The sequence below is a fragment of the Artibeus jamaicensis genome, unplaced genomic scaffold (genome assembly GCF_021234435.1).
Source record: "Artibeus jamaicensis isolate MK-2021 breed Jamaican fruit bat unplaced genomic scaffold, CSHL_Jam_final contig_540, whole genome shotgun sequence".
NCBI lineage: Eukaryota > Metazoa > Chordata > Mammalia > Chiroptera > Phyllostomidae > Artibeus > Artibeus jamaicensis.
In genome coordinates this window covers 26835-54641 of record NW_026521879.1, presented here as the reverse complement: position 1 = coordinate 54641, position 27807 = coordinate 26835, and positions in this window count along the sequence as shown.

The following is a 27807-nucleotide window of genomic DNA, read 5'->3' as shown; positions in this document are numbered from 1 at the left end:
AAATATTTTTAATTTAATATACTATCAAGGTATATCAGTGATGACAAGTAGGTAAAGAGATAAAAGATAGAAAATATATACAGGTAGAAAGAACAACAGATGATAACTCTAACAACCTAACGATTCTAATAAAAGCATATACCTTATCTTTATTTATAATTTTAATCTTGAGAAGTACGTAAAACATGCAGAAATAAAATAACTATTAAATAATGAAATATGATTAGATAATTTGACTTATAAAATAGTCATATTAGTTTTTATGGATCTAAAATATCCCTCTGTTTCAATTTTTTCTTATATATTCACAATTTTATTTACTATCACTAAAGAATTATTAAAACAATACTTTGTATAAATAAATTTTATTTTCTTAAAATAAAGCATTAAGAAAAAATTTTAGAGAAAGGCTACAATAAAAGTATTTTCCCACTTAATTGCCTAACTTTAGCACTTTTCCCTATGTTTATATCTTTATTCTTTTGTATAATCCAGAAATTCTTCATTTGGAAGATGTAATTCCCAGATTCACATTTCAAAGCAAGGCCAATTAAGGTGCTAGTTTCAGAAATCTAATTTCAGGGAGTATAGTTATCACCATACATTTGGAAATGAACACATCACATAAAGAGAAAATATCACTAAACTTATTTGGGAATAAAATCACTTCAGAATTTTTTGTGTTTGTTTTTTATTTTTTGTATTCTTTCTACTTGTCCTGAGATCCCCTAGGAAAAGATCATTATGCAGTGTGTTTTTGTACTTTTAACTCACTAATGAAGGACAAAAAGAATAAAGCATGGAAGGAGGGAGAGCACTGCAGGAATTCATTACTGATCTGGCTGTAGCTGAGTTTATCCAGTGGTTTCATCTGGAGGTACTGTGCTTCAGGAAACTGTAAACAGTCCTTATCAAGACAACCCTACAAAGGGAATAAGGAAGAAGTATTTATTTACTTGATGTTTCTCCCATTTGTTCAAACCTTTTTCTCATGGGGATAATTCCTCTGAACTTCTGTATTACCTACGTGTGAATGAACACTGAAGGTGGTAGCCTAAAGGATCTCAAATGTGGTATGATAAATAAATTTTCAAAAAGGTTTGTGCTTCTTTTTTTTAAGAGAACAGTGTTTTTAAAGATTTTATTTATTTATCTTTAGAGGGGAAGGGGAGGAGAGAAGGAGAGAAATATCAATGTATGGTTGCCTCTCGTGGGTCCCCTGCCAGGAACTGGCCTGCAACCCAGGCATGTGCCCTGACTGGGAATTGAACCATGATTTCCTGGTTTGCAAGCTGGCGCTCAATCCACTGAGCTACACCAGCCAGGGCCAGTTTGCGTTTCTTTAAAGTATCAGATTGGCCAAAAGTCTATTCAGTTTTTTCTGGAGAATAAAAGATATAATTTTCATTTTCACCAATAACTGTATTTGATTTGGATATTTTGAGTATGTCGACTATCTGTCACCTGATATAACACTGATTTTTTTCTTTTTTCTCTTATAATTGTATCTGTGACATACAATTTAACATTTTTATTGTGGTAGAATAGATATGACATCAAATTTACCCTTTTAACCATTTGTCATGAACAGTTTAATGGCATTAAGTACATTTGCAATGTTATAAAATCATAACCATGATCTATTGATATTTCCAAAACTTTTTTTATTGTTGTTTGAATAAAGTTTTATCCATTTTCCCACCATCACTTTCCCCAACCACACCCACCCCTACCTCCCACCCTTAATTCTACCCCTCTTTGGCTTTGTCCATGGTCTTTTATACATGTTCCTTGATGACCTTTTCCCTTCTTTCCCCCATTATCTCCCTCCCCTCTAGTTACTGTCAGTTTGTTCTTTATTTTAATGTCTCTGGTTATAATTTACTAGCTTGTTTATTTTGTTGACTAGGTTCCACTTATAGGTGAGATCAAATGATATTTGTCTTTCACCATCTGGCTTACTTTGCTTAGCATAATGCTTTCCAATTCCATCCATGCTGTCAGGAAGGGTAGGAGCTCCTTCTTTCTTTCTGCTGAATAATATTCCATTGTGTAAATGTACTGTTAGGTGGAGTCACTCAAGAAACCAGACCGACAGAGAGAGCTAAGGAGCAGGGTTTATAACTTGGAAAATGAGAGGGAAAAATGGAGCCAACCATGGGAGGTTGGGACTCATGGGGGAAAGTGGGGCCAACCTAGGGTAGTGGAGAGCCAACCAAGGGATGTTAAGACTGGCTGGGTTGTTCTTAGGGCAGGTTTTTTAAGTGCAAAAACCTGCAAAGGGTAACTGGTTGGGGTGTCAGAGACTGATTGGCTAGAGCCGGCTGCTGGGTGCCATTTCTGCTGACCATTGTTCTTGATACATCTTGTCAGACTCAAGTTAAAGCTGCATCCTGTTATGCTGGATAGGCTGTCCCCAGACCCCAATCTTAGCCAGCCATCTGTTTGTCCTGGGTAGGGTCGACAGGCAGTTTCCCAGGCTACAGTTTCCTATGGTACAGTTTTCCCTCCTGGTGATTTTCCATTCCTTCTAGACCTACCTTGGTTTGTCATGTACCACAGCTTTTTGATCCATTCATTTACTGATGGGCACCTTGGTTGCTTCCAGCCCTTGGCTATTGTAAATTGTACTGCTATGAATATTGATTATTTTCAGTTAATATCTTAATTTGATCGCTGGTCTACCTGACTGTGGGGCATCCTCCAGAGAGAAATCTCCAGCACAAAACTTTACAAACCAGCGAGAAACTTTCATTGACACATGAGATCAGTCACAGCACCTTCTCCATACACTGTGCAAATCATTTTTGTGTTGCACTTGTGTTTTTACGTTTCATGAAATAATAAAGCATAATACACCAAAAGTTGCATCCTTCTCACATCTTCACTATTAAAATGATTACACAAAAATTCACCAATTATGAACGTTTTTCTTTTCAAATGAATACCGATATGACAGCTGTCCCAATACAATCTAACAAAATTGTTTCAAATGAAGTTAAAGACAACCAGGTGCTACTAGAGCCATTTTATGGGAAAAAATGAAGTTTTTGACCAACCCAATATAATGAATGTGTTCTATAAGAAAACTCTTCACTACAATGAATTTGGATACAATTATAATTTTATTGACAGAATAGGATAGTGTAAAATTTCAATCTAATATGAGAGATATCTGGTTTCTGATTTTACATATAAAAAGTTTGGGAGTTCTCATTCCCATTCTGGCTTATGAAAAACTAAAAACCAACAACTCTTCATAGATCCATCAGGGATGGATATGAGGTTATGCAGCAAACTACTATTCTGAAAACTAGAAAGAAAGGCAGATGCAGGAAGAGGGAGGAAGATGGCAACGGAGTAGGACAGAACATACTCCAGTTCCCTGTACATATGGGTGTAAAGCCTGACCGAGCTACTGAGAAACAGCGTAATTAAGTAATAGATCCACAGTATTTATGAACTTGGGAGACCAGCAATTGTGACGGACCGTTGAGACTCCGGTCAGCGGCAGGTTAGTGGCGCACAGGGGAGTTAAGTGGAGACAGGAAGGGTGGCAAAGCCAGCACCTGCAACTGGGCGGCCCCGGTGCTATAGCCGCGGCAACGGGGGCTGGGATCGGTGCAGGAGGCATTCTCCTCTGGAGCGGGGGTTACAAGCAGCCTGGTAGGCGACCAGCGCAGGGGCAACAGTATTCTCTTCCCTCCCGCCCCCAAGGGCAGCGCCAGGCAGAGGCCTGTGTGACTGAGTTTACACAAAGAACTGAGAGCAACAAAAACAAAGGGCCTGTTCATCTGAAGACTCTGTGGTTGCCAGCCCTGAAGAATTGAGAGGACTCTGTGGATGCCAGTCTGGAGAATTAAGATGCTTGTCGCCACTGGTCTGGCTGGAGATTGGGCTGGGTGGAGAGGCAGGCTGTGTAGGGAGACTTTCTTATTATCATTATATCCTTTTTGAAAGTTGACTGAGGTGCCCTCCTGCGGCGGCTTGGCTTGCTTACCACCCAGCCTGGCAGCGAGGAAGTATTGCGCCAGAGAGCAAGGGAATCAGGCAGCCTGGCAGGAGAGCGGGAGCCCGCATCCCAGTCTAGTAGCCTGGCTGGCGAGCGCTGGCAACACAGCCCACAGAGAGGTCCTGCTGCAACCAGAAAAATCGGTTTGGACAGTTTAAAACCAACAAGGGAAGTTTTTTTGTTTTGTTTTGTGGGGTTTTTTTGTTTTTTTTTTTGGTAATCTCATCTATTTTGAATTTTATTATTGCTTTATCTTTCAATACTTTGATCCTCTTCTTTCCTTTTTCCTGTTTTAGTCCTTCTTCCCTTCTTCCCAAACTTATCGCTTTTTCCTCCCTTCTCTTGCCTTTTTTTTGTGCTGTTTTCTTTTATGTGTTTGTTGCACCATATTGTATTATTTTTCTTTCATTATTCTCACTTCTCTTATATTCTAACAGTATCTTTGTATTTCTCCTCCTCCTGTATAGGCTTCTTAGTCTTGGCGGGTTATATTGTAGTATCTGACAGGTCTCCTCTGTTCTTTCCTCCACAATATATTTCTAATTTATTATACCTTACACCTCTTGTTTTCCTTTAGCACACTACCCGAAGCTCTACACTCCCTATTCAGACTGATCTCATAGAGTTGGTCACAGGATTGTTGCTCTAATAATACTGTAAATAATAGCCGTTCTATATAACTTTAAACACTTCACAACTAATCTCCCATATCTTAGCCCACTTTACGAGTTCCTTCATTCTATTACTGGAGTAATTAACTCTATTTGCTTACACAATACACCTATCTACTATTCCTTACTCTCAACTTACCTCAAAATCTGACCATCTGCCACCTCACTGCTTCTAATCTCAACTCACAAGCCTTCCCTCCCCAACAGGGAGCTTATCTTTGTCCATTCTTTCATAAAAGTGGCAAGTTGGGTTTAAGATTATGGGTGATATTATATATAGCCTAAAGATTGTCTATCTCTTCCCTACCGGATGTGATTGCAACTATTATAAAATACTCTTATGCTGTCATAAACCATTTGGCCTCCCCCCCAACTGATTACATGCATAAGAAAAAGGAAGTAGGTGGAAACATGGAACAGCAAATACCGGCAGTTTTCCAAGAAGCCTGCACCACTGAAATTCATAGGCATTCTACGACAGAAGTTCACATCATAAACCCAGGGAGTCAGAACAGACCAATTTTAGAAGCTGAGGCTAACAAGAAGAGTCTCAAACAATGGGAAGACAAAGAAACAATCCCCAAATGAAAGAAAAAGCAGAACTTCAGAAAGAATGTTAGATGAAATGGAGGCAAGTTAACTATCAGATATTGAATTGAAATCACTGGTTATCAGGAAGTTCAAAGAGCTCACAATGACCTGCCAGAAACTACAGGGGAGCTACAATGAACTCTCTGCAAACTATATCAACATGAAAAAGAAAATGGAAATTATCAGCAAGAGACAAGAGGAAATGAAGAATACAATTTCCAAATTGAAGAACACAGTAGAAAGTTTTAAAAATAGAATCAATCAAGCAGAAGATAGGGTCAGCGAGTTGGAGGACCAAGTAGAAATCATCTCGCAGAAAGAGCAAGAAAAAGAAAAGAGGCTAAGAAAGAATGAAGAGGGATTAAGAGAAATACAAGACAATATGAAATGTAATAATATCCAAATAATAGGAATACCAGAAGGAGAAGAATAAGAACAAGGGATAGAAAACGCATTTGAAAGAGTAATGAGAGAAAATTAACCTAATTGGATGAGAAAAAAAGTCACGCAAATCCAGGAATCACACAGAGTCCCAATCAAGAGGAACCCAAAGAGGCCCACTTCAAGTCACATCATCATTAAAATGGCAATATTCCAAGACAAAGAGGGAATCTTAAAGGCAGCAAGGGAGAAAAAAGAAGTAACATACAAGGGAGCCCCAATAAGGTTAGCTACTGACTTCTCCATGGAAACACTCCAAGCAAGAAGAGAATGGCAAGAAATAGTCCAAGTAATGAGAACCAGAGGCTTACAACCAAGGCTACTTTACCCAGCAAGGCTCTCAATCAAGCTAGAAGGCCAAATAAAGAGCTTCAAAGACAAAAGAAGTCTAAAAGAATATGCTTCCACCAAACCAGCCTTGCAAGAAATACTAAAAGGACTGCTTTAAGGAAAGGAAGGAAAGAGAGAGAGACAGGGAGAAACACAGGTACAAAAATGTCAACGAATAAGCACCTATCAATAATAACCTTAAATGTAAATGGATTAAATGCTCCAATCAAAAGGCATAGAATAGCTGAATGGATAAGAAAGCATGACCCACACATATGCTGCCTACAAGAGAACCACCTCAGGACATAAGATCACCACAGACTAAAAGTGAAAGGCTGGAAACAAATTTTTCAAGCAATCGGACAAGAAAAAAAAGCTGGGTTAGCAATTCTCATATCAGACAAAATAGACTTAAAAAAAAAAAAAGGGGGGGCCATAAGGAGACACCCAGAAGGTCACTTCATAATACTCAAGGGAAGAATCCACAAAGAAGACATTCACATCGTAAATATGTATGCACCCAACAGAGGAGCACTCAAACATATAAAGAAAATCTTAGAGGACTTCAAGAAAGATATTGCCAGCAACACAATTATAGTAGGGGATTTTAACACCCCACTGTCAAAAATGGGCAGACCTTCCAAACAAAATATCAACAAAGACATTGCAGCATTAAACAACACCCCAGATGAAATTGACTTAACTGATATATATAGAACCCTTCATCCCAAAGAAGTTAAATACATATTCTTTTCCAATGCACATGGAACATTCTTAAAGATAGACCACATGATATGACACAAAACGAGCCTCAACAAATTCAAGAATATTGAAATCATACAAAGCATTTTCTCTGACCACAAAGGACTGAAATTGGAAACCAACCCCAAAGGAAAAAACCCAAAAGACTCCAAATCACGGAGACTGAATGGTATGCTATTAAACAATGAACGGGTCAAGAATGAAATTAGGGAAGAAATCAAAAAGTTTCTGGAAAAAAATGAAAACAAACTCACAACAACCCAAAATGTATGGGACACAGCAAAGGCAGTCCTGAGAGAGAAGTTTATAGCAATACAGGCCTACCTAAAGAAGATAGAAACATTTCAAACAAACAACCTAACCCTACGCCTGCAAGAACTCTAAGAACAACAACAAAGACAGCCCAGAGCAAGTAGAAAGAAGGAAATAACCAAGAGCAGAGCAGAACTAAATGACATAGAAACTAAAACACAATTCTAAGGATCAATGAATCCAGGAGTTGGTTCTTTGAAAAGATAAACAAAATAGACAAGCCTTTAAGTAGGCTCATCAAGAAAAGAAGGGAACGGACACAAATAAACACAATTAAAAATGAAACAGGAGAGATTACAACTGATACCACAGAAATAGAAAGGGTTGTAAGAAATTACTATGAAGAACTGTATGCCAAGAAATTTGAGAACCTAGGGGAAATGGACACATTTCTAGAAAAATATAATCTTCCAAAACTCAATGAAAAAGAAGAAGAAAACCTGAATAGACCAATAACAGCAAAATAAATTGAAGCAGTAATCAAAATCTCCTATCACACAAAAGCCCTGGACCAGATGGTTTCACAGGAGAATTCTACAAAGCATTTAAGGAAGAGCTAACCCCTATTCTTCAAAGACTATTCCAAAAAATCCATAGAGGTGGAAAACTCCAAAACTCTTTTAATGAAGCCAGCATCATCCTAATTCCAAAACCAGATAGAGACACAATAAAGAAAGAAAACTTCAGGCCAATATCACTGATGAACATAGATGCTAAAATCCTCAACAAAATATTGGCAAATCGCATCCAGCAATATATGAAAAAGATTATACACCGTGACCAAGTGGGATTCGTCCCAGGGATGCAAGGATGATTCAATATTCACAAATCAGTAAATGTAATTCATCACATAAACAAAAGGAAAGATAAAAACCACATGATCATATCAATAGACAGGGGAAAAGGTTTTGATAAGGTACAACATCCATTTAGGATAAAAACACTCAGCAAAATGGGAATAGAGGGAGCATTCCTCAATATAATAAAGGCCATATATGAAAGACCTACCGCCAACATCATACTCAATGGGCAAAAACTAAAAGCTTTTCCACTAAGATCAGGAATAAGACAAGGATGTCCACTTTCACCACTTCTATTCAATATAGTACTGGAAGGTTTAGCCATAGCAATCAGGCAAGAAAAAGAAATAAAACGCATCCAAATCAGAAAGGAGGAAATAAAACTGTCACTGTTTGCAGATGACATGATAGTGTACATGGAAAACCCTATAGACTCTACCAAAAAACTGCTCAAACTAATTAATGAATTTGGCAATGCAGCAGGTTATAAAGTCAATATCCAGAAATCAAAGGCATTTTTGTACATCAGCAATAAAACATCTGAAGCAGAAATCAAGGAAAAAATCCCATTCGATATAGCAAAAATAAAAATAAAATATCTGGGAATAAACCTAACCAAGGAGGTAAAAGACATGTATGCAGAAAACTACATAACACTGAAGAAAAAAATCAAGGAAGACACAAACAAATGGAAACATATACCTTGTTCATGGATTGGAAGAATTAACATCATCAAAATGTCCATACTACCCAAAGCAATTTACAGATTCAATGCAATACCTATTAAAATACCAATGGTATATTTCACAGACATAGAACAAACACTTCAAAAATTTATATGGAATCATAAACGAGCCTGAATAGCAGCTGCTATTTTGAAGAAGAAGAACAAAGTAGGAGGGATCACAATACCTGATATCAAACTGTATTACAAAGCCACCGTAATCAAAACAGCCTGGTACTGGCATAAAAACAGGCACATAGACTGATGGAACAGAACAGACAGCCCAGAAATCAACCCAACCCTCTACAGTCAATTAATATTCGACAAAGGGGGCAGTAACATAAAATTGAGTAAAGATAGCCTCTTTAACAAATGGTCTTGGGAGAACTGGACAGCTACATACAAAAAAAATGAAACTTGAGCACAAACTTACACCATACACCAAAATAAATTTAAGGTGGATAAAAGACTTAAATGTAAGCCGTGACACCATTAAAGTCCTAGAGGAGAACATTGGCAGAAAAATCTCAGATATTCCACGCAGCAACATTTTTACGGATATGTGCCCTAGAGCAAGGAATATAAAGGAAAGAATAAACAAATGGGATCTCCTCAAAATAAAAAGCTTCTGCATGGCTAAAGAAAACAGTATTAAATTAAAAAGACAACCAACTGTATGGGAAAACATATTTGCCAAGGACACCACATACAAAGGTTTAATCTCCAAAATATACAAAGAACTTACATGACTCCACTCTAAGAAGACAAGCAACCCAATTAAAAAATGGGCAAAGGACTTGAACAGATACTTCTCCAGAAAAACATACAGAAGATCCAGAGACACATGAAAATATGCTCAATATCGCTAGCCATCAGAGAGATGCAAATTAAAACCACAATGAGATACCACTTTACACCGGTCAGGATGGCTATCATAAACAAAGCAACAAACAACAAATGTTGGAGAGGTTGTGGGGAAAAGGGGACCCTAGTTCACTCTTGGTGGGATTGCAGGCTGGTGCAACCATTATGAAAAACAATATGGAATTTTCTCAGAAAAATAAAAATCGACCTGCCTTTTGACCCAGCAATTCCAGTGCTGGGATTATATCCTAAGAATCCTAAAACATCAATATCAAAGAACCTATGCACCACAATGTTCATAGCAGCACAATTTACAATAGCCAAGAGTTCGGGGCAACCTAGGTGCCCATCAGTAAATGAATGGATCAAAAAATTGTGGTACCTATACAAATGGAATTCTATGCAGCAGAGAGAAGGAAGGAGCTACTACCCTTTGCAACAACATGGATGGAACTGGAAAGCATTATGCTGAGTGAAATAGGCCAGGTGTTGAAAGACAAATACCATGTGATCTCACCTTTAACAGGAAGCTAAACAACAAAACAAACAAGCAAGCAGAATAAAAACAAAGACACTTAAATTCGGAACCAGGGGACAGTGACCAGAGGGGAGAGGGAATGGAAATTAAGGGGAAAAAGGGGGATTGATTTGGAGGAACATGTATGAAGGACACAAGGAGAAGAACAAAGGGGGGTGGAAATGGGAGGCAGTTGGGGGACAGGGGCACAGGGCAGGGGCCTGGGATGGGTTAAGTAAACAGAAAACTGTACTTGAAAAATAAGTAAATAAAAATATAAATAAATAAGAAAGAAAGGAAGAGAAAGAAAGAAAGAAAGAAAGAAAGAAAGAAAGAAAGAAAGAAAGAAAGAAAGAAAGAAAGAAGGGAGGGAGGGAGGGAGGGAGGGAGGGAGGGAGGGAGGGAGGGAGGGAGGGAGGGAGGGAGAAAGAGAGAGAGAGAAAGAAAGAAAGAAAGAAAGAAAGAAAGAAAGAAAGAAAGAAAGAAAGAAAGAAAGAAAGAAAGAAAGAAAGAAAGAAAGAAAGAAAGAAAGAAAGAAAGAAAGAAAGAAAGAAAGAAAGAAAGAGAAAGAACCATAACTTACTGGGAGTAGAGACCCCAAAGTAGAAACCTCCCCCTATATCTAATACTAGAAGGGACATTTATATTGCAATTGACAAATTGCTAGAAGCTCAGTGTCAATTCGTTTCAAAGTTTAAAACTTTAGTGGTGGGTGTTCAGTCTTAACGGGAGACATACTTTTTATGGATTTTATCTCTCTGAGCCTCACCAGGTTCTTTTGATGAAGCTGGGGAAAAAATTTCCATATACTTGCCACAAGGGTGGGTACGGGTAACTATTTTGAAATAACCATGGAACTTTCTGTTCTCCAACCGCCCTTAAGGGAAATTACTGTCCCAAAGCCTGACTAATGTGGGGAAAAGAAAATTCCTAAATCTAACCCTCTCTTGCAGTCACGTAATACCTGAATTGGAGATGGTGACTGAAAGGTATCAGTACTTATGAAGATTACTGTCTGTGAACACAGGACCACTAAAAATTGGAAAACTGGTTACAGAACACTTCCCTGTCATCATTTCTCACCAAAACTCTCACAGGGCTCCTATAAAATAACAGAGGATTACAACACTGGTGCAGCTCAGTGGATTGATTGCCAGCCTGCAAACCAAAGGTTCCAGTTTGATTCCCAGTCAGAGCATGTGTCTGGGTTGTGGGCCAGGTCCCCATTTGGGGGTGTGTGAGAGGCAACCAATAGATGTATCTCCTGCACATCGATGTTCCCCCCCCCTCTCTTTTTCCCTCCCTTCCCCTCTTTCTAAAAATAAATAAATAAAATCTTTTTAAGAAATAATGAGGATTACAGTTGAAAGAACTGCAAGGGTCAGAGAATATGTAAGAAGAAATTTCTAGTGGAAACAAAACAACACACACACACAAAAAAAACCACCAAGGGAAATAAACAGAGAAAATTGAAACATCATATAGCTACATACACAGAAAACAGTGTACCTCATAGGCAGAGCTCCAAAACCTCTCACACTGAAGGCACATTTACCTTAGCTTGTGTTACTTATATCATGCCTGGCCTTCATACCTGATAATGAGAAACCAGTTGATTTCCTTCATGTAACAGGCAATAATCTCTCACTTCTCTGTCAAACATTGTACTGGGAGTCCTAAATAATAAAATAAGAAATAAAAAGAAGTAAAGAAATATAGATTGGGAAGAAAGAAATAAAGCTGTGTTCAAAGATGACATGATTATGTATATGGAATTATAAAATTATATTCTGAAGTAAATAAACTTATTAGTCTATAATAATATAAATAAATAATGTATAAATTAAAAGGAGGGTGTTGCGTCCCTGTTCCTGGGCACCAGATGTTGCGGACCCTGGCCAGCAGAGTCCACCTGTTGTGGTATACAATGAGAATCAATGCACAGGCGACAACAACCCTGTGTGGAAAAAGGGAACAGGCACGATTACTCTCTCAAGGGGAGAGTGCCTATGGTGCCTCGGCCACTCCCTCAAGAGGGGAGCGCCCCGACCCTTGCCTAGACAGGCTTTTATTGTTTTCCTTGGGTCTTACATCATAGAAAGATTTATTATCTATCACATAGAATATTATTGTCTACATTCTAGGTACAATCAAGGAAATAAAAATAACATGCAAAGTAGAATGATGATGAGCTGATTAGCTCTGTCCTTGGGAGAACTCATACAGGCTTTGGAAATTACTTTGAAGATAGACAATACATATTTGTTGTTTTAGACTGGGGTGATAGAGTTGTAGCAAGAGCAAGCCATAACAATCTATATGCATTTTCTAGGCCTGATTGCCACAGGAAAACTCGGTTTGAAGGTCTGGCTCCTGCCCACCACTTTGCATCTGTAGGTTTTCCATACAGAGCTGAGTCACATTTGCCAGGTCAGGACAAACTGGTCCCCTACAGGAGGGGGAAAAATAAATCTCCTATGTATAAGACAGCCAAAATGATGTCGATACTCTACTCTAAGAGAAAGAGGCATAACTCCCTGTTTTTTTAATGCATGCTCTGCATGGTGACTTCTTTCCACAGAATACAGTTTGGAAAAGGGAGAAAAAATTGTGTAACATCACTATAAAGACACTTGTCAAAAAACTACCTCACCTACATGTTATAGATCAATATCAATCATTTTAAATCATGTAGTAGTATGTACCCTTAGTATGCTATAAAGAAAATAACAGTCAGACCTTTTTTCCATCAAACTTTATAGTATCAGTCTATTTATAAGAAAAAGCACAGACAACAGTGCCATAATTCCATTAAATTTATTCAATTTCTTAATATTCTTTATATAAGAGCATAAGAAAATACATTATTGTTAATGACTAGTTAAGCATAATATTTTCAGGTATTTAATTTAACTATCTTTACTTAAATTTAGTAGCAGAACTATAAATTGACTGCTAATTAATAGCAGTGTGTAATATCCTCTCTCATTCCTTTATAAATGAACTCATTGAATTGGCTGAAATCAAGTGAAACAATTTTGACAGGTCTTAATGAAGTATTTTGTCAGTTTTTATTTCAATGCATTTATACTTAAATTATCAAAATAAACTGTAAATTTAAGTGAGGCCTTGTAATTATAACTAGTGTGAATACCAATATAAAGAAAAATATGTAATCTAACTTACTGCAGATGTAATTAGTTAAAATGAGTTATACTGCAGCAGAGTGGGAACTTCATCTAAAAAAACTAGTTGTCTTTAGTTTTCTTTATAAAAGAATGTCATTGAAGAGTCATGTACACAGGAAAGTAATGTAAAGTCATTGCTATGGTTATCTACAAGCCAAAGAGTGAGGCTTGAAACAGATCTTCCCTCACACCTGTCAGAAGAAATTGAGACTGTTCCTTGATCTTTGGTTTGTATTCCCTAGAACTGTAAAATAATGGGACCACTAAAAATTGGAAATGTTTTGTAAATCACCCACATGTGGTATTTTGTTACACTACCCCTAGCAAACTAATGCAGATGAAATGGACACATTCCTTGTCAGGCATAAGTTACTAAAACTCATACAAAGACCCACAAAAATGAAGATGGCAATGTCGATGAAAACATTTAATTCAAAATTTAGACATCCCTATAGAAAAAGGTTCAAACACCAAGAGAAGATGATCCCTGATAAAAGCTATTATTTAATAATAATAATAATAATAATAATAAATTACATATTCTCTTTCAGCAAATAGAGGAGGAGCAAACATTTCCAAATTAATCTCATGAGAATGGTTTTTGACTAATGCCAAAACCAGAATAGAAAACCATGAGAAAAGAGAAACAGAAAGTTATATTTCTTATGCACATAGACACAAAAACCACTGACAGAATTTTAGCAAATCAAATTTAACCACTTATAAAAAGATGATGAACCATGATGGGAATTTCAGTTTGGCTTCATGTCTAAAATGAAAAACTTTAAAGAAATAACACATTTCTTTATGAAAGAAGAGAAACAAAATTATAGTAAGAAAAATCAAAGTCAAAAGTGGGTTTATTGAAAGGGATAAAACATTTACAAGTTTATAAAATGTGTGTAGTACTAAAATATGAACTAAAATAAAAAATAAAACATTACCAACATTGACAATAAAAAATTGGGCTTAAATACAATCTTTAAATGAGTATTGAATAGATTTTATAAGAATTTTGAGATAATATATTTGAAAATTTTGATGATTTAGACCAATTATTTGGAAAAAACACCAAATTAAAACAAATAGAAGAACAACTATATTAATATCTCCATATGTTTTAAACATAGGAAAGAAAGAAGGAAAACTGCCTTCATTTAAAAAGGACATAGTCACACCTACAAAGGAGTTCCCATCAGACTGTCAGTGGATTTCTCAAAAGAGACCTTATGGGCAAGAAGGGGCTGGAAAGAAGTATTCCGAGTCATGAAATCCAAAGACCTACATCCAAGATTGATCTATCCAGCAAAGCTTTCATTTAGAATGGAAGGGCAGATAAAGTGCTTCTCAGATAAGATCAAATTCAAGGAGTTCATCATCACCAAGCCCTTATTATATGAAATGTTAAAGGGACTTATCTAAGAAAAAGAAGTTAAAAAAACATGAACAGTGAAAGGACAGCAAACTCAGTTATTAACAACCACACTTAAAACAAAAGCAAACTAAGAGGATAGCTAGATCAGGAGCAGAACCATAGAAATGAAGATCACATGGAGGGTTAGCAACAGGGGAGTGGGAGAAGGAGAAGGGGGGAGAAGGTACAGAAAATAAGTAGTATAGATGGTAGGTAGAAAATAGATAGGGGGAGGGCAAGAATAGTAGGGGAGATATAGAATCTAAAGAACTTGAGACACGTGGTCATAAACTAAAGGGGGGGAATAGTGGGGGAGGGGTGTGTAGGATAGAGGGGAATGGAGGGGGAATAGAACAACTGTAATGGCATAATCAATAAAATATATTTTTAAAAAAGGACAAAATCAATCTATAGATTCAATACAATTCCTATCAAGATTCCAATTATGTGCTTCACAGTATAGAACAAATATTTCAAAAATTTATATGGAGCTATAAAAGGCTGCGCATAACAACTGTGATCTTGAGAAAGAAGAACAAAGTTGGAGGAATCATGAGACCTAATATCAAACTCTACTAAAAGACAATAGTAACCAAAATAGCCTGGTACTGGCATAAAAACAGATATATAGATCAATGGGACAGAACAGAGAGCCCAGAAAAAAAACCTACACCTTTATAGTCAACTACATACAACAGAGAAAGAAAGCACATACAATAAGCTAAAGATATTTTATAAAATAAATAATGTTGGGAAAATTAGATAGCTACATGCAGAAAAATAAAACTAGACCACTTTCTTATACCACACACAAGAAGAAATTAAAAATACATTAAAGACAACTAGAACCCAAACCATAAAAATCATAGAAGAAAACATAGGCAGCAAAATCTTGGACCTTATCCACAGCAATATTTTGTTGGATATATCTCCCTAGGCAAGAGAAACAAAAGAAAAAAATAAACAAATGGGAAATGGGACTGTATCAAACTAAATAGCTTTTGCACAACAAAGCAAATGATCAACAAAATAAAAACACAACTCACAAAAATGGGAGGACATATTGGCCAATACATCTATCTGATAGGGGGTTAATATCCAAAACTTATAAAGAACTTACAAAACTCGACACCATAAAAACAAACAACCCTATTAAAAATGGTCAAGGTTCTGAAGAAACACTTCTCTGAAGATAACATACAGATAGCCAATAGACATATGAAAAGAAGCTCCATATTACTAATCATCAGAAAAAGGCAAATTAAAAATACAATGATTTATCATCTCACACCTGTCAGAATGGCTATCAAAAATCAACAAACAAGTGCTGATGAGGGTGTGGAGAAAGGGGAAGCCTTTTGCACTGTTGTTGGGAATCATACTTGTGCAGCTACTGTGGAAATCAGTATGGAGCTACTTCAAACATTAAAAATAGATCTGCATTTTGACCCAGGGATCCCACTTCTGGGAATATATCCAGAGGAACTCCAAAACACTAATTTGACAGAACATAAGCACCCCTAATGCTCACTGCAGTGTTACTTACAATTGCCAGGGTATGGAAGCAGCCCAAGTACCTTTCAGTGAGTGTATTAAAACATCTATGGGAGATCTGCAAAATGGAATACTAATCAGTGGTAATAAAAAATAAAATGTTACCCTTTGTGACAGTGTAGATAAGTTTGGAGAATATTATTCTAAGTAAAATAAGCCAGTTGAAGAAAGACAAATACCGTATGATTTCACTCATATGTGAAATGTAATGTGGAGACTGAACTAACAAGTGAAACAGAAGATACAGACTCATAGATACAGAGGAGGATGACAGCTAAGGCCAGGGGGAGCAGAGGGGGTGGAGGGACTAAACAAAAAGAAAAAAGGACTCATGGACATGGACAATTGTGGGGATTGCAGGAGGGAGGGGATATGAAGGGACTAAATGGTAGTGGGAAAATATAATAAGAAAAGAAAAGAAAAGAAAAGAAAAGAAAAGAAAAGAAAAGAAAAGAAAAGAAAAGACAAGACAAGAAAAGAAAAGAAAAGAAAAGAAAAGAAAAGAAAAGAAAAGAAAAGAAAAGAAAAGAAAAGAAAAGAAAATAGGCCAGGCATTGAAGGACAAATACCATATGATCTCACCTTTGACAGGAAGCTAAAGAATAAAACAAACAAGCAAACAGAATAAAAACAAAGACGCTGAAATAGAGAACAAGTGGGCAGCGACCAGAGGGGAGAGGGAAGGGAACTTAAGGGGAAAAAGGGGGAGGGATTTTGAGGAACAAGTATGAAAGACACAGAGATGAGGACTGGGGGGGGGATGGGAGGGAGGGGGGAGACCGGGCAGGGGGGTGGGGTGGGATGGGAGAAATAGATTTAAAAAAAATGTACTTGAAAAGTAACTAAATAAAAAAATAAAATAAAATAAAATAAAATAAAATAAAATAAATGACTTGGTTTCATAAAAAGAAAATCCAAAAGTGTATACAAAAAAGCTAAATGAATAAGATGCTTTTTGCAATGTTTCAGATCAGAAATCATAAAATCTTAGGAATTAATATAATAAAATAGTCACAAAAATATGGGAAACTACAAAATATTATTGAGATTTTCTTGTACTAGAAAATAATATTTTATATAAAATCTTAAAAACTGAGATCTAGATTCTTTTTTTAAATTTCTTTATCTTCAGAGGGGAAGGGAAGGAGAGAGGGAGAGAAATATCAATTATGGTTGCCTCTAGTGCATCACTTGCTGGGAATTGTTCTCAATGCCTGCAACCCAGGCATGTTCCCTAACTGGGAATTGAACCTCAATTCTTTGGTTCTCAGGCCTGTGCTCAATCCACTGACCTACACCAGGCAGGGCTGAGATCTAGATTCTAGTCGATCTCTATTGAACTCCCAGAGCTAGTGTGTGTATGAATGTTATGTCTCCCTGTATGTATAAACTAATAAATTAAAACATAATTTTATGTAGAGATGCAAAGCATAGTCAAAATTATTTTAGGAAGAATAAATGTAGAAAGTTTTACCACTGAATTTTGATGTGCATTCTATATAACAGTAATTAATGTACTAGTAGGAAAAGGATAAACATATAAATTGATAAAAATAAGAGAGGAACAGAAAGAAATTCACACAAATTGGATTACTTAATCTTTAACAGCTTTATTTATTAGCACAACTATTGATGTAGAGGTTGCTGAAGAAAAGATAGCTACAGAAATATGCTAAAATATATCAAATGGCTTATATTTTAAGTTTTATTAAGGTATATTTGATATGCAGAAAATAAACATATTTAAAGTATACAGTTTAGTAAGTTTGCAGGTATGCATATACCTATAAAACCATCATTGCAATCAAGATAGTAATATATCTATCCATCACCCTACAAAGTTTTCTTCTGCTCCTTTTTTTTTAATGTTTGTGGTAAACATTAAAAGCAATTTTAATTGTGGTAAAAGCAATTAATGAGATGTATACTCTTAACAAATTTTTAAGTGTACAATCACTGTACATTACACTATAATGTAGAGAGCTTGCATATCAACTTTATACCAAATGAGTAACAAATTTCCACTTCCTTCTTATCCCCAGTTATCCACATTGTGTGTGCTTCTATAGGTTTGACTAATTTAAACCTCATATGAGAGTAATCATGCAATATTTGTCCACTGTGACTGGATACTTTCATTTATCATAATGTCTTTCAAGTCCATCCATGTTCTGATTTGTGTGATTTTTTAAGTTTATTTTTCTGTAAAGTATTCTTTTTTAAAAAATTTAATTATTGTTCAAGTACCCTAGAGCAAGGGACATAAAGGAAAGAATAAACAAATGGGATCTCACCAAAATAAAAAGCTTCTGCATGGCTAAAGAAAACAGTATTAAAATAAAAAGAGAACCAACTGTAAGGGGAATATATATCTACTAAAGTATTCTTTTTTAAAAAAATTGCTGTTTAAGTACAGTTGTCCCCATTTCCCCCCACATGCCACCTCACCCCACACATCCCCACCTCCCACCCTCTTACCTACACCCTTTGGCCTTGTCCATGTATCCTTTATATATGTTCCTTGATGGCCCTTCCCTTATTTTCCTGCATTATCCTTCTTCCCTCTCCCCCTGTGGTTACTGTCAGGTTGTTCTTTATTTCAATGTCTCTGGTTATATTTTGCTTGTTTATTTCTTTTGTTGATTAGGTCCTACTTATAGGTGAGATGATATGGTATTTGTCTTTTACTGTACTAGTCAGTGAGTGTGGTAGATGCCTTTGAGTGGGCATGTGTACTGTGTGGCTGTCACATTAAAAATGACTGAGTGAGTAGAGCAATATATCTGCATCAAATTTTGTATTAGGCTTGATCATTCCCCTATGGAAACTATTTGGGTGATTCAGAAGGTTTTCGGAGATGATGCAATGATTGCAGCACAAAAAAAGTGTGGCACAAGCATTTCAAAAATGATCAAGAGTCTGTTGAAAGCGATCCATGTTCTTTAAGACCCACAACAGCAGGACACCTGAGAATGTTGTAGGTGTACGGGCTACAATCAACAAAGATCAGTGAGTGACCATGTGAGAACTAGAAGCTGATCTCAAGATTCCAAAAACCACTGTGTCTGAGATTTTGACACAGGATCTTGACATGAAACATACTGTTGCAAAATTCATTCTGCAGCTTCTGCCAGCAAAACAGAAGGAAAATTGTGTTACAGTTGCTAATGACTTGATTCAAACTGCTACCAATGAACCAGATTTCCTTAGGAAGATCATGACCAGAGATGAATCATGGTCTATGGCTACAAGTATGATCTAGATACAATGGCTCAGTCATCCTAATGGAGGTTGCCTGATTCTCCATATGAAAGATGGCATAGCAAAATCACAGCAAGATCAAGACCATGGTAACTCTGTTTTTTATTGGGAAGGTGTTGTGTATCAAGAGTACACCCCTCCAGGCCAAACAGTTAATGAGGAGTTGTTCCTCAATGTTCTTCATCAGTTGAGAAACGTAATATGGCAAAAATGACTGCAGATGTGAGAAAATGGTGATTGGCAGCTACATCTGCAATGCACTCAATGCATCACATCTCGTGTAGAGTTTTTTTGGGAAACATCAAATCACCCAGATGATCCAGCCCTATACATCACAGATTTGGTGTCCTGTGACTTCTGGATTCCTCCCTCCCCCCCAAAAAAAGTCACCTTTGAAAAGAAAGAAATTTCAGGCCATCGTAAGATTCAGGAAATACAATGGGGCAGCTGTTGGCAAGTATTTTGCAGAGTGCTTTGAACAGTGGAAGAGACTCAGGGAGAACTGTGTGAGGTCCCAAGGCACCTACTGTGAAGAAGATTGAGGCATCATTTCCTATGTACAGTGTTTGTTGTATCTTATATCTTCTTCAATAAATGTCTATATTTTTCATAGCTGGGTACTTTCTGGATAGACCTCATATACCACATATTCTTTATTTATTCATTTGTAAATGGACATTTCAGTTTTTTTCTATATCTTGACTATTGTGAATAATACTACAAGTATAGGAATGTAGCTATTACTTTGAGATACTGATTTCCATGATTATGTATTTCTACCAGGGCTGGTTTGGTGGAAGCATATTCTTTTAGACTTCTTTTGTCTTGGAAGCTCTTTATTTGGCCTTCTAGCTTGATTGAGAGCCTTGCTGGGTAAAGTAGCCTTGGTTGTAGGCCTCTGGTTCTCATTACTTGGACTATTTCTTGCCATTCTCTTCTTGCTTGGAGTGTTTCCATGGAGAAGTCAGTAGCTAACCTTATTGGGGCTCCCTTGTATGTTACTTCTTTTTTCTCCCTTGCTGCCTTTAAGATTTTCCCTTTGTCTTGGAATTTTGCCATTTTAATGATGATGTGCTTTGAAGTGGGCCTCTTTGGGTTCCTCTTGATTGGGACTCTGTGTGATTCCTGGATTTGTGTGACTTTTTCCTCCCATCAAATTAGGGAAATTTTCTCCAATTACTCTTTCAAATACTTTTTCTATCCCTTGTTCTTCTTCTTCTCCTTCTGGTATTCCTATTATTCAGATATTGTTATGTTTCATATTGTCTTGCATTTCTCTTAATACCTCTTCATTCTTTCTGAGCCTCTTTTCCTTTTCCTGCTCTTTCTGTGAGCTGTTTTCTACTTTGTCCTCCAACTCACTAATCAGATTTTCTGTCTCATCAACTCTACTTTTAATACTTTGTACTGTGTTCTTCAATTCAGAAATTGTATTCTTCATTTCCTCTTGTTTCTTGCTGATAGATTCCATTTCCTTTTTCATGTTGATATAATTTGTGGAAAGTTCATTGTAGCTCCCCTGTAGTTTCTGGTAGCTCATTGTGAGCTCTTTGAACTTTCTGATAACCAGGTGCTTTGAATTCAATATCTGATAGTTAACTTGCCTCCATTTCATCTAACATTCTTTCTGAGGGTTCCTCCTTTCCTTTCATTTGGGGATTGTTTCTTTGTTTTCCCTTTGTTTGTGAGACTCTTCTTGTTAGCCCCAGCTTCTTAGATTGATCTGTTCTGACTCCCTGGGTTTATGGTGTGAACTTCTGAGGTGGAATGCCTGTGAAATTCAGTGGTGCAGTCTCTTTTGTTTATCCTGTCCTTCTCTGCTTCCACCTACTCAAATTGCTGCAACTTGTGGCTTCTCTCCTACAGCAAAGTGAAAGTCAACTCTCTGACTCTACTGTTGGGAAGCCTCTTCTATGGGTCCAGCTCTGGTCTTTTTGTATTTTCAAGTTGTTTGTGTCTCTTGTGAGTAAAAGAAAGACAAGACAAGGAAAGAAATAAAAGAATGAAAAATAAAGCAGGAGAATGGAGGAAAGAGCCATAAGTTTGGAAAGAAAGGAGGAAGGGAATAAAACAGAAAATACAAAAAAATGAAGACAAAAGTATTGAAAGATAAAACAATAATAAAATAAAAAATAACAGATTACTTAAAAAAAGAAAAAAGAAAGGGAAAGAAAAAAGAAAGAAAAGAAAAAAGAATAAAAAGAAAAAGATTATAAAAAATAAAATAAAATAAAAAAATTTAAATTTAAAGAAAACAACAAAAAAAGAAACATTGCTTGTTGGTTTCAAACTAGCCAGACTGGTTTTTCTGCCTGCACCTGGCTGAGGGTCAATTACTGTGATTTTTCTGCAAACCCTCTCTCAGGAGCCAGACCCTTGGTGCCTCTCCCCAGCTCCCTACAATGGGGAACTAGGACTTCCTCACAGTGCTCTTTTCCCAGAGTTTAACACTGTGGGTTCGGTTGCGGGGCACGCAGGTGCCTGAACTGGCCAAGTGGCCTGGTTCCCACTGGATCGAGCACAGACCTGCCCCCATTCTGTGGGGGAAGCTCTAGGCCCTCTGCCCAACCTCGGTTTTGCTGTCAGGCTGGGTGTGGAGCAGACCAGGAAGTTGTGTCTATTGGAGTCAGAGCCCCACCTGTGCCTATCAGATCTCTGGGGGTGGAGACCACAGAGTCCTTGGTTGGGGCCCTTTGTGCTCAGCACCCTCTCTGTAAACTCTAGCAAACAAGTCTCTCCTGGCACCCAACCTTGCTTGGCCGGAAAGGGAGGGAGTTGAGGATCTCAGCTCTTTCCCAAGGACCCCTTGGCAGGCCAAGGGCTTCCAAATCTTCTGAGGGAGATGAACCGGAAGCTGGGAGCTGATCTGAGGCCTGGACACCAACCTAGAAAGGCTGGGCGCACGTCAAGGTGCGCCTTGTGCCGAGCACTGGTCCCCGGACTGCGCACCCCACCAAATTCCCTGCTGTTCCTGTCTTTGCTCTGTCCTGGAGACTCTACTGTATGGGTGCTATCTCCCTACCATCTGGTTCCTCCATGACCGTCAAGATTTCTGGTCCCTTATTTTCATATATGCTGAGCAACTGCTGTCTGCCTGGCTTCTCCTCCGCCGATCGGACAGGATTCTCTCCCTTGTGTACAAGGAACTGGAATCTGCTCCATCCTACTCTGTTGCCATCTTGCCTTTCTCTCTTAACTTTTATATTTTAAAATTATTTTTAAAATGTACTCAATTGGTTGTTCACTGTCACTATAGGTATGTTTTGGATCTATGGTATTTCTTTTGTCCCAGGAAACTAAATATATTTTTTATAATTTATTTTTTTTTTAGAGAGAGGGAAAGGGAAGGAGAAATAGTGGGAGAGAAACATCAATGTGTGGCTGCCTCTCATGTGTCCCCCACTGGGGACCTGGCCTGCAACCCAGGCATGTGCCCTCACAGGGAATTGAACCGGTGACCCTTTGCTTCACAGGCCCATGCTCAATCCACTGAGCTACACCAGCGAAGGCTAATTATGAATTTTACTATAGAATTATTTACAAAGAAGTAATTTTGATGATCATGATCCAAAATCAATGTATTTCCATAAACATCCAAACACAATTTAAAAATCTGGATTAAGGTGTATACATAAACACTATAAATTCTTGTGCTTTACTTGTTAATATTAGTATATGGATTTAAGTTGAAATAATATTATCTTGTCACACCATGTTTTGCAGTTAGAAATTTCTTCTTTTGAAATCCACATAGTGTTCCCATATTTTTCTTTTCCATGGGAAAAACAGAATATATACCTTACGTGACATTTGATAATTTTATTACCTGTTATTATAGTCTATAACACATCCTGTAGACTCGATGAGAATTCACCTGTAAATCCTGAGCCTAAGCTTTAATCTGAGCAAGATTTTAAATAAAACATATAATATTACAGTTTATGTAATTATATATAATAAGTGGTTTTCTAATTTTTCTACTAATTGCTTTAATAAATAAATAATACAGTTTCTTTTTAAGTGTACATTTCTTTAATGTTGAAAACTGACGACTAAAAACTATATAAATTGCAGATGTGCACATATGCCTTTTCTATTGAATTAAACACTTCAAAGGCAACTTAAAAATTCAACATGTTACAAACTTAAATATTAATGTTCTTAGATTTGTTACAATTTAAGTTCCTTTTTATTATTCAACTCCAACTCATATTAGGACATTTTGTTTTTTAAAAAATAGGCATAATCCATCTTAATCACCATATTTTTTTTACATTTGTCCATATTCAAAAGCAAAAATTCCATGCTATATTTTGTTTATACTTAGAAGCAGCTGTTCCAACATTCATTTAACAGATGTCCTGTACATTTTTATTGGAGGAAATAAAGTGCCATGATGTCATCATCAGCCAGTAACATTTTGCCCATCAAATATATGAAGGCAAACATATCAATTAATTATTTGATCACTAGACTTAAGGAAGACAATGCAGAGGGTGATATAAAATCCCTTCCCTGTGCTATACCTTATGGTTCCATTGACACGTCATACTCTATTTATTCTCTGATTTTCTCTCTCACGTACATTTCATCCCAATGCTGCCTTTAAGCATTTAGTCTTCCTTTAAATTTGTTCAAATACTCTGCTTATTTTGCTTTCAGTCTAATTTAAATTCAATCTGTCTACATAAACTACTCTTTCTCATCACCGTCAACTCAGGGAACCAAGTTACTCTCTCAAACTCCCTAATAACTTGGCACTTAGACCACAGCCAGTCTATTATCACAGATATATTAAGAGTGTACATGGAGTGCACACAATTGCTTTTCAATTACTTTATATCTTCATCTTCAATAATCTCTTCTCACATATCATTTTAGCCACAGAGATACAAGTTTAGCCACACCTGTGGCTAAAATGGTATGTGTCAACCTGAAAATGCCCTGCAAATTTGGTTTTGCTTTTATTCTCACTGGAAATATTGTCTATATTTTAGATTACAGAGTTTATGTTCCAGTCAGAACAAGTAACTTTGAGCACACCATTTTGGATATTAAAACTAATCTATATCATATTTTCAGAGATATTATTAACTTTCAGCCTGACAACATTTTTTTTATTACAAAGTCAACTGAGAAATGGGCTAAAAGACAACATACTTGATGGCAATTCCTCACTCTTTGCCATCCACGCGGCGTCCCATAGTTTTGAGTGTTAAAATGGCCTCCTCAAATGTTAATTCAAGATGAATTCTCACCCAGCATTACTTGCTTCCTCTTGCTTTACACTCAAGTAAGGCAGTTTAGTCACTGAATGCTGTTCACAGAAAGGGGCCATCTGTTCTGAGCCCTTTTTTGAGTAATAATTAGGAAAAGACATCAGGTGTCATAGTATCTTACTCTGAGAATTTAGGATTCAACCTGAACTTTCCTGCCTTGAGGCTTATTTAGCTCCCTTAATAGTTCCCTTCTTTACTTCCCTTAAGTCAGCCTGGTTGTTATAACTCATGGGTGGCAACATAGTCAGAGCAAGCTTAGGGCATTCAAATAAATTCTGGTTTTGTTACCTAAATTTTTTTGTTGGATCTTCATGATAATGATCACTTGGATAAGAACCCTGCTCACCAAGTTCCACTCTAGTGGTCCACATGGTCCAACTTGGAATACATAATGGGCCTCTTTATGTTTTATAAAAACTCTCTGACCCTATTGCTGTTAGTCATTTTGGATAAAGAGTATGGGTTAAAGTATGGATAATAGAAAGATGGTGAAGTGATAGTTACTATAATGGGACACACTGATTTTGTAACAGTATAGGGTGAATAGTGATCCATTCACCTAAAAAGGAATATAGGTCCCTGGGAAGTATGAGGGATGGAAAAACTTTAATGACTTTTTTGTTATTCAAAGTCATTCCTGAAGTCTTCATTGTGAAAATACCATAGTTAGGATCTTTTAAATTCTTTCAGGTACCTTAAATATAAAACTGCATTGTGCTATTTTGGCAAAAATAGCTTTATCATAATTTGGCAGCCATTTCTCGTAACATTACTCAGAGACTATCAGAAACAGTAAGACATCACTGCAGCTCTGGCACAAAACACCATTCTACTGCTCCAGATAGCTTCCCTACTCCTGTTCTTCATATGTCACTCACACATTTGTTAGGACACTTGGATGCCACACCAAATATTAGTGAGGACAAATATGTCTGATTTGAGTGCCTATCCTTAGACAATTCTTCTGGCAACAAACACCAGAATCCACAAAGCCCATACAATGCCTAGGAGGTCACACTAGAAGCACCGTCAACTTCTACTTCCCAGCAAATGTTTCATTTGCAATGATTGTAATCAATACATTCTTTCCAGAGTCATTACATGTACCCTCAGAACTGTACTTCTTGTATGGAAACCAGGCATTAATTAAATTGTCTTTCTCTTCAAAATATACTGGCTGGTGAAGCATAGGTGGTTATAAGAGACCTTCAAGTGTTTACAGAAACACCACTTCTGCCATGGAAAGCATTTCCGTCAGCCTCACTCACTGCCCAAGTTGGTTTGTGGTGGTAGTGTTGGTCTACACCTCCTCCTTGAGGGCCAAGGTAGAGCTTGTAATTTTTTTTCATCTGACTGGGTCTGGGACACTAGGGAGTTATTTGAAGTTAATATGGCAGGTTGGCCTTATTTTACTCTTGAAGTCCTGCTAATAGTAGCCTGAATTATATGTTGTATATAAAAACTTTAAATGACTTTGTCCCAAACACTGTCAGGTTGGTTAATGAGAATGTGAGATAGAACAATGTACTCATGGGACAACTCACCACAAAAGAAGGCATTGTAGAAAAAAGGGATGTATATTGTTGAAAGCAATTTTCCATGGAACTCTCACCTTATTGCATATCTGGTAAGCAGAGGCACAGATGGCTTTTGTTCAGGACTATTGTCAATGATAAGCAAAATACAAGACGAATATCTTACCTTCTTTCAAAGCTGAAAGCAGGTTTATTTACTATTTAGTACAAGGAAGATAATGTTGCCTTTTGTTGTAAAGATCAGGCTTTTTGCTTATAGTCCATTACAAAAGATGGTTCATAGGCAGTATCTTTTTGAGCTATTCTGCATCAGCCCTGTGGGATGTGAAGGACAAATGAAACTGGCATGAAAATGGAGATCATGCTACATGCTGTTATGAACAATAAAGTTCTTTGACTCTGACCCAAGAATCTTGTGTTTTCTACCAGCATTCATGAACCTATAGCAGGTTAATTGTAGAGCCAGCAGAGTAAAATTTTAGAGTCTCCACAGTTCTTGATATTGACTTCATAAATTCGGCCTTGATATTTGAGAAAAATTCTCTTTCTTAATATTAACATTTAATAGCAGTGGCTTACAAACATTCATGGTGAAATAGATGCAGAGGCAAGTGAATATATTTCATTCCGGCAGTCTGGAAGTATAATCTGAAATTTGATTCCCTTCCCCAGCATCTTGAAATTGATTTTAAACCACATTGTTTATGTGAGAAAACGTAATGTGAATTTACTTTTTTACATACTAAATTTGCATTTGCTTTTATATAAAGATAACACATTACATTACTCTTTACATTGTTTACCAATTTCAACAACATAACTTGATTTCTGAGCCATGCATCCAATTTTCACATAATATTGATGAACGTGAGTGCTCACTGACAATAGGCTCTGACAACCTAGTGAGTAAATTTATAAATCCTCTGAGGGTTGGTTTGGCTAAGATTTCAAATGGTTGTTACATGGTGATGTTTGTCATCTAAATCCCAGTTTTCTTAATTCTCTGGAATTATGTTAAAATCCAATGATTTTATCCTGAGGAATAAACGCCTCACGCAGTATCTTCTCTTTGCCTTTCTGCTAATTTTTCAAAAATTTAAATTATATTCTAAGAGTGTCTGCCACCATCACATTCCCTGGGAGTCATGAAATAATGACTCATTAGAGACTCCACCATCTTATTGGCCAATTTTGTAACATGAATGGCTGGCAGCCCTTAGATAAAGTATTTACTTTACTTTTCTCCTCTTTACATCTACATATTTTGGTTTTAAGTGGATTCCAAGTTGATATTTAATTTTCATTGATATTAAGAATATTTCTCTAGATACTAAATGTCAGGATACATATGTAATTGCAGAATTATATTAAGAATTTGGATTCGACCATCTCAAGACGGTTGATATATTTAAGCTCAACAAAGATATTAAATTAAGCAAACCAAGTGGTAATTGATAAGGCTTCGAAACATGTTCAAAATTCTGTTTGCATGGAAATATATTTAATAGCCTACATGATCATATTTTTATAGGGACCTATGTAGGGACTATCA